The sequence below is a fragment of the Gordionus sp. m RMFG-2023 genome, chromosome 3 (assembly GCF_954871325.1).
Source record: "Gordionus sp. m RMFG-2023 chromosome 3, tfGorSpeb1-WG-v2, whole genome shotgun sequence".
NCBI classification, from domain to species: domain Eukaryota; kingdom Metazoa; phylum Nematomorpha; class Gordioida; order Chordodea; family Parachordodidae; genus Gordionus; species Gordionus sp. m RMFG-2023.
This window is the reverse complement of record NC_088777.1, coordinates 35685218-35692971: the sequence shown is the minus strand read 5'-3', so window position 1 is coordinate 35692971 and position 7754 is coordinate 35685218.

Genomic DNA, 7754 nt, shown 5'->3' with positions numbered 1-7754 from the left:
TGTTCTCTCATTAGTTGCAGTACTAATGGGAAGAGTTGCTAATATATATAATAATTTCAATATATCGGGAAAATAATCTAAAAGATGTTTGAAATGATGCAAAGCATCATAGCATTTTTTGGGACTATATCAACCATAGTTAATCTTTTATACCATAGTTGGCATTCAGCTAATAAAGCATCATGAGATATTTTATTTTTTTTCTATCACCACCTGAAAAAGGTTCAGAGGGCTTTTGCGGAAGTAATATCTGCAGATTGATAAGTGTTTTCTGATAAATTAAAAACCTTTCATTTACTTGGGTTATAAATGTATCCAAAAGAGGTATAAAGACATTTATTTTATAATATTCTTCTATTGACCCTATATTAATATTTGGACGATAAGTTTGCCTTACTGTAAGTCGAGTGAGACAAATATTGAACTCGTATAGCTCTGCTTTTGATTCAACATTAACATATAAAATATGAAATTCCTCATCAGCATTAGCTCTAATTTCTTTGAGTTCTAATAAAATTGTCTCTGCTATTCTCATCATCTCAATCAAATCAATATCAGGTTTTTGAAAAGTATTACATAAAATAGTTGTATAATTAAATAATTTATTAATACATTCTAATGCGGAAAAAAAATTTGGTATAAGTATTGAATCCAGTAACTTGCTTGCTTCTGAAGAAATATCTTTATCAGACATTGTGATATTTCTATAAGAGCATTAATAATCGGCTCTTCTAACTCGATAAAAGCTGTTACTGCTTGATGTCGAAGACTCCATCTTGTTGGACAAGCTTTTTGCAATTTTTTTCTCCTTGTTGGGCAAGGAGTTTCAGATATAATTCTGTTCAAAATATTTTGACGCTTGGGGTATCTAAACATCTCATAGATGCTAGATATTTTACCTGATATAAATATAAAAAATTTAATTTAATAATTAAAAACCTAAGCAATATCAATGGTAAAGAACATGAATCCGATATTGCTAAGTTGAGTGAATGGGCAGCACAGTGGACATATATAGCTGTTGGGCATTTTTTTTAATAAATGCCTGAAGCCCATTGAATTGTCCACTCATTGCACGTGCTCCATCATACCCTTGCCCACGTATCATATTTATATTTAGCTATATTTTTTAAAATAATTATATAATAAGATTAATTATTACTTTAAATTTTTTTAAGATTCACAAATATTGGATCAGCTAAAGCAGACCCATCATGCTTGTAACAGGAATAAATTGGAGAAACATTTCCTTGATAATGTTTTTATGAGTATCTACATATCGCGCACACAACGACATCTGCTCAATGCCAGCAATGTCCGTGGTCTCATCTGCCAAAATTGAGAAGCATGAGGCAGAATTGATTCCAACAATCAATTTTTCTAAAATGATATTGTTGCAAATATCAATTATCTCATTTTATATCCTAGGGCTAAGATAAGTAGCATTTTTATTGGTACTAATGAGGCTCTCTATTAATACAGGATCTCCTAATGCTTTAAATTTTTAAAGTCCACGGAAATTACCTTCGTTATCATTATTATTAAAATTTAAGCTTCCTGAATCCTTGTGGCCACGAAGTGCTAGGCCTTGCAAGCCATAATATAAAATAACCTCAATAGTTAGTTTTATCTTGCCTCTATTTTCTTTTGCAATTTTAACCCTATTTTTATCAATTATTGATGAAATGGGAATCATATCCCCCTTTTGAATTGATTCTTTTGAGGAAATCATCAGTTCACAGCTTTTGTTTATTAAATTATCATACTATACTTTTTTGCTTTTTGGTATGATTTTCACCTTCAGCGTTTTTTAAAAAAAAGTCTAATATCCATGACTAGAAATTTGAAAATTATAATACCGGGAAATTTAAAAATAATAGATAAATATTACGCCACAAGGAAAACTTGAAAACGAAATTAATTGATAAAGAAAATTAGTAAATGAAAAAGGTAATAATATAAAAATTTAAAAATAAATAGATATAAAAATTATAATAAAATATTTTAATATAAAAAATAATAATATGTCCGGCATCTGCATTTTGGCTTTGAGGGGGATTTGTCCCCCTGCCCCCCCCCTCCCGCTGCGTACGCCAATGGTCATAATGAACATATATGAATACTCAGATAACCTTAAAAATATTTGCTTAAACTTAATAAATTAAATATAAATCAGTCATAATGAACATATATGATTACTCAGATAACCTTAAAAAATATTTGCTTAATAACGAATTAATTCTTGATGACCTACCCATTGATATTTTTCGTATTTTTGATTTCTGGGATAATGACCAAATGTGGGAATTAACTAAATTGCTTAAAGATAAATTCTTAGCTACAATTAAAAAATATTACGTAAATAGGCCGTATTTAATTCAATTCCCAGATCATTATAGATTTCATTAAAAAAAATTATAATACTAGTGAAATATGTTATTATAATAATAATAATAGAAATATTAATTATAAAAAAATAAATTATAATGATTATAAATATCATGAGCATTTTAAAAACAACTTTGGACGAAACTTTGTTAAAAGATATGATATTAATTAAAAATTACAATTTTATATAGAGACTACAGAAATTATAAAACTAACAACTTTAGAGATCATAACTGTGAATCCCATTATAAGAAAAATGTTCGTAATAAAAATTTTAATAAATCTAATAATGAGAATAGAAAATTAGACAAAGAAACACATTATAATTAAAGAAATTGTCATTGTAATTGTAAATCTCTTAGTATAAAAAATTGAAAAATATTGAATTAGAACCAAATATACAAAATAAAAGAGATTCTTATAAACTAAAAGTGATAAATTATATAATAAAATTTGAAACATTTGTGTATAGAAAATAAGGAAATAAACTTTAAAGAAAATAAGGAAATAAACATTAAAGAAAATGATGAAATAAAAACTTTTATAATTGATAAAAAATTTAAAAAACTGTTAAAATAAAGAAATATAAAACAATTAATATTAAGAGAGGCAGGTGAAAGTTAAACATCTTGATGATAAAAAAGTTTTTAAGAATATGATATGGAAATCATATATTAGAAATGGAAGGCGAAATAAAATTCTTTTTAGAAAGAATAATTTAAAGATAATTTATGATATGAAAAAGTTGTTTATATTGAAAAACAAGGGAGTAAAATTTAAAAATAAAAATAATTGAAATTTAATATTAATAAAAAAAAAATTATTATGCACAACGCTATAATTAAAGATATTTAAAAAAAAATAAAAAAAAATGATAAAATTGAAATTGAAATTGAATATTAATAAAAATTATTATATAAAACGCGTAATTAAAAAATAAATATAAAATGATATATTATAAAAAACGCGGAATTAAAAATAAATGATATATTATGAAATCTATTGAGAAACGTAAAACGCTATTTTCTAAAACGCAATATATATAATATAAAATAAAAATAAAACGCGACCAATCATTCATTTTATTTCGATTATTCAATATTTGATTAATATTCTACTTCAATTATTCTTAATCAAATTCGATATTCATTAAATTAATTCTATTTCGATTATTCAACGATTCTTATTTTATTACTACGTTATTCAATAATACATATATTCTAAAATTATTCAAAATCTTCTCATATATATTTAATAACAAACAATGATAATAATTAACAGAAGGATGACAAAGTCAAATCATATACTAAATCATTTTTACAAAGATTTGGAGGGAGTAAGACAAGATAAGAAAGTTTACGAACAAAAATCAACTAATACCAGATATCACAATAACCAAGATGATGAGAACAACAGACATTATGATAATAATTACAAACATCAATTTAGACAACCATGGCAGACTCGACCATATTATGGCAACCAAAGATTTAACAATCAAAATAACTATCATTTTTCAAGACGAAACTATGACAGATTTTATGATCAAAATAGATGGAAAATTCCTTGAACACAAAAGATTTACGTCTAAAGAGAACCTAGGCGGGGTTCCTTTAGAGGGTGGAATGTTAAACATGGATTATTATTTTATTATAATGGTTGTTATATAGCGCAAATTTTTGTATGTCGCATTCATTTAATTTACGCAATTTGTATTAACTTTACTTAATAGTTTCATTTAATTATTTAATAGTTTTTTTTTATATAAAGGAGAAATTTATTATAGTTTTTCAGTTAAATTGTCGTAAAATATTTTAAAAAGGTTATTGCTTAAGTCGAGGGGTATATTATTTTTTTTTATTTTATTTTTTTTGTTTTTTTTTATGTTATTTTTTTGTTATTTTTTTTATGTTATTTTTTTGTTATTTTTTTTATGTTATTTTTTTTATGTTTTTTTTAAATGTTATTTTAAATTAATATAGTATTATTTGGTGATAATTTTTTTTGTGATAAATTTTTAAAATATTGTTGCATAATTTTATTATTTAGTGATAATTTTTTTTGTGATAAATTTTTAAAATAATGTAGCATATTTTTATTATTTGATAATAAATTTTTAAATTAATATGTATTTTTTCTTTTAAGATATTTTAAAATATTTTTTTCTTTTTTAAAAATATTTCTTAATTCCTAGGGAGGGGAGGAGGGTAGAAGAATTGTGATGAGTCAATTTTATTCATTAAATTGAAATATAGTCTGATAATCTAAGCAATTTTAGGAAATTTAGCATAAAATCTTAAATTTTGTATTTATTAGGGGTAAAATAGACCCCATCTTTAAATTCTAAGTGATTTTTTTAACCTTTGTTGGGAAGGGTTAATTCGAAATAAATTGAAATATATTATTGAAATTTATACAAAATAAAAAATATCGAAATATAGTAATAAACGAGTCAATTTTATTCATTAAATTGAAAAATTGTATTAAAATGTATACAGTCATTTATAAATAGAATAAAAAGATCAAAGCGATTTAATAATTTATGTTTTCTAAAATATCTATATTCAAGTAAATATTCATGAATATTCTCTCGATCCCCATGTCTTTTATAGTTTTCCTTAAGATCCCGCCACAGTCTTTCGACTTTTTGGGTGTGAATGGATCTATCATTTGGGTCAACGAAGTTTCGGGAATGATTGACCCTATAATGGAAATAATTTGTTTGATCCAACCGATTATATCTAAGATAAATAGATTTAAATATATTACTACTTTTGATTTACAGAAAAATATATTTACATACCCTAACCATGAGTCAGTCATTATCGTGGAATCTTGCATAACATTATCTTTAACCACACGCAGTGTGATATCTTGATCCCTCGTTGTTGTTGCACTTAGAAATATTTCATCCGTCTCGCGACATATGCCACCGATGATCCATATAGCCTCGGAAATCAAATGCCGGCCACGATTATATTTACGCTTCCACACATGAGTTTCATCTATTTCGATAACTCTGCCAGGCCCCCCGATCTTTGTATGATTCGAAGCTATATGGAACCCACATACCTTGCGAAATTTTTTAAACCTATATAAATTAAATATAAAAACCATATTTTACTTTAAATTACCATCCAGAAATTTCATTCCTATGATAATCCAATTCCTTCGAAGCACTTAAAATTTTATAACGGCCTAAAAATAATTTTGTTCTTTAATATTTTTTAAATAATTAGTACTTATATACAGGTATACTAGTCTTAAAAATTTCCCAACGTCCTGAATCCCTTCAAAAATAGAATCTAAGAATTTGTCATTTATGTTATAAAATTAATATTACCTTTCCATATCGAATATGATCTACGACATCTATTGCATCGATATCGCAAACTATTCTTATTTTTTTCTACCCGCATTATGGAATTGCAACAAGTATGCTCTATTCCTAAAGGGATTAATTGATTATTAAGGCAAAATTGATAAGTTGTTTCAACAGTATTAGTAAACACACCTAGTGTATAAATATTCATTTTAAAAGAAAAAAACGGAAATAATATTAAGTTAGTATGGAAGGAATCATATTATATATATACATAATCTAATAATAATCGGAACTACGAATTATTTCTTTAAAAAAACAATTTTTTAGAAAAATATGTAGACACAATTCTTTTACCTACCTCCCCTCCCTAGGAATTAAGAAATATTTTTAAAAAAGAAAAAAATAATTTAAAATATCTTAAAAGAAAAAATACATATTAATTTAAAAATTTATCACCAAATAATAAAAATATGCTATTATTTAGAAATTTATCACAAAAAAAAATTATCACTAAATAATAAAAATATGCAACAATATTTTAAAAATTTATCACAAAAAAAATTATCACCAAATAATACTATATTAATTTAAAATAACATTTAAAAAAAAACATAAAAAAAATAACATAAAAAAATAACAAAAAAAATAACATAAAAAAAAATAACAAAAAAAAAAAATAAAAAAAAAATAATATATCTTTCGACTTAAGCAATAACCTTTAAAAATATATTTATTTAATAAAAGTTTGTAATCTTTTTGTTTAATTTTGCTTACTCCCTGCCAACCTTAACAGGTCAATATACTTTTTCCATGTACCAGTATAAAATTATAAGTTGGTTAGTTTAAAAAATAGAATATCACATAGCAGTATTAAATATAAAATTAGTCAGTATTTTTTGATTAGTAAAATTAAATTTGACAAGTAAAAATATTAAAAAATATTATTTGACCAGTAAAAATTTTTTAGTGGAAATAAAATGTTTTTTTATATTCTAATATAGAATTGACTAATGTTAGAGGCCGATTGAGCGTTCTGAACTAGGTCTCTATACAATATTTTTATTCCTATTTATGATGTAATATTTAATTTTTTTTAAAAAATAATACGTAGCTGCCTGATTATTATATGGTTCTGTCTACTCAAATCAATTTTTCAGGGAAGCAATTTAAAAAAAAACATCATGCTCTCTAACACAAACGATAAGATATTAGGCCGCTTTAAGGAAATTACATAATTCGTATATGAGCACAAACTGTTTCCAATATAATTACCTTATTTATATCGTCTTAAGAATGATCGAATAAGAGTGAATATCTTTGATATTATATATATGCTAATTATAATTCCTTAAAAAAATAAGCGAAAAAATAGGTTAAATTGCCATTTAACATTCAGTTTTATTTAACTATAAGAAAATCTTAAAAATGTAATAAATGCGTTTTTACCAAACCCGATTTAGATTTGGTATCGTTATTGTACAGACGATTATTAATTGTCGGGATATAATCAACTATTTAAAACCATAAATTCTGGAAACGTAGTCAAGAGAGGGGTATCAAAAATTTTAAAAAATAAAGGTTTAAATGAATTGTGAATTGCAAATATTCTATCTCGAATAGTATATAAATATTACATTTTAGCAAAAAAATTAAAATTAACAAATATTTAATGTATTTTCTTACATTATATCAACCCAAAACATATATTTAATTTATATCTATTTATTATTATAATTGCGCAGTATTTATAGAGTGCATGATATGTTTAGATATCCATAGAGATTGTATTTTCTGAATTGGATTATTTCAGAAACATCTTGTGCTACAAGAAGAAAAAAACTAGGCCGACATGTAGGAACTTTCGATATCAAGTTGTTACCACATTTTTGGATCTAGGAGAGCCATTTTTAATTCCCTTGGAGAAAAATAAGAATGCCTGAACCAGATATTTCACCTAAGGAAGATACATTAATATTAAATACAATGGGCGATTTATATTTGCATTGGAATGTATTAATAAATTTTTAATTACATTACAATT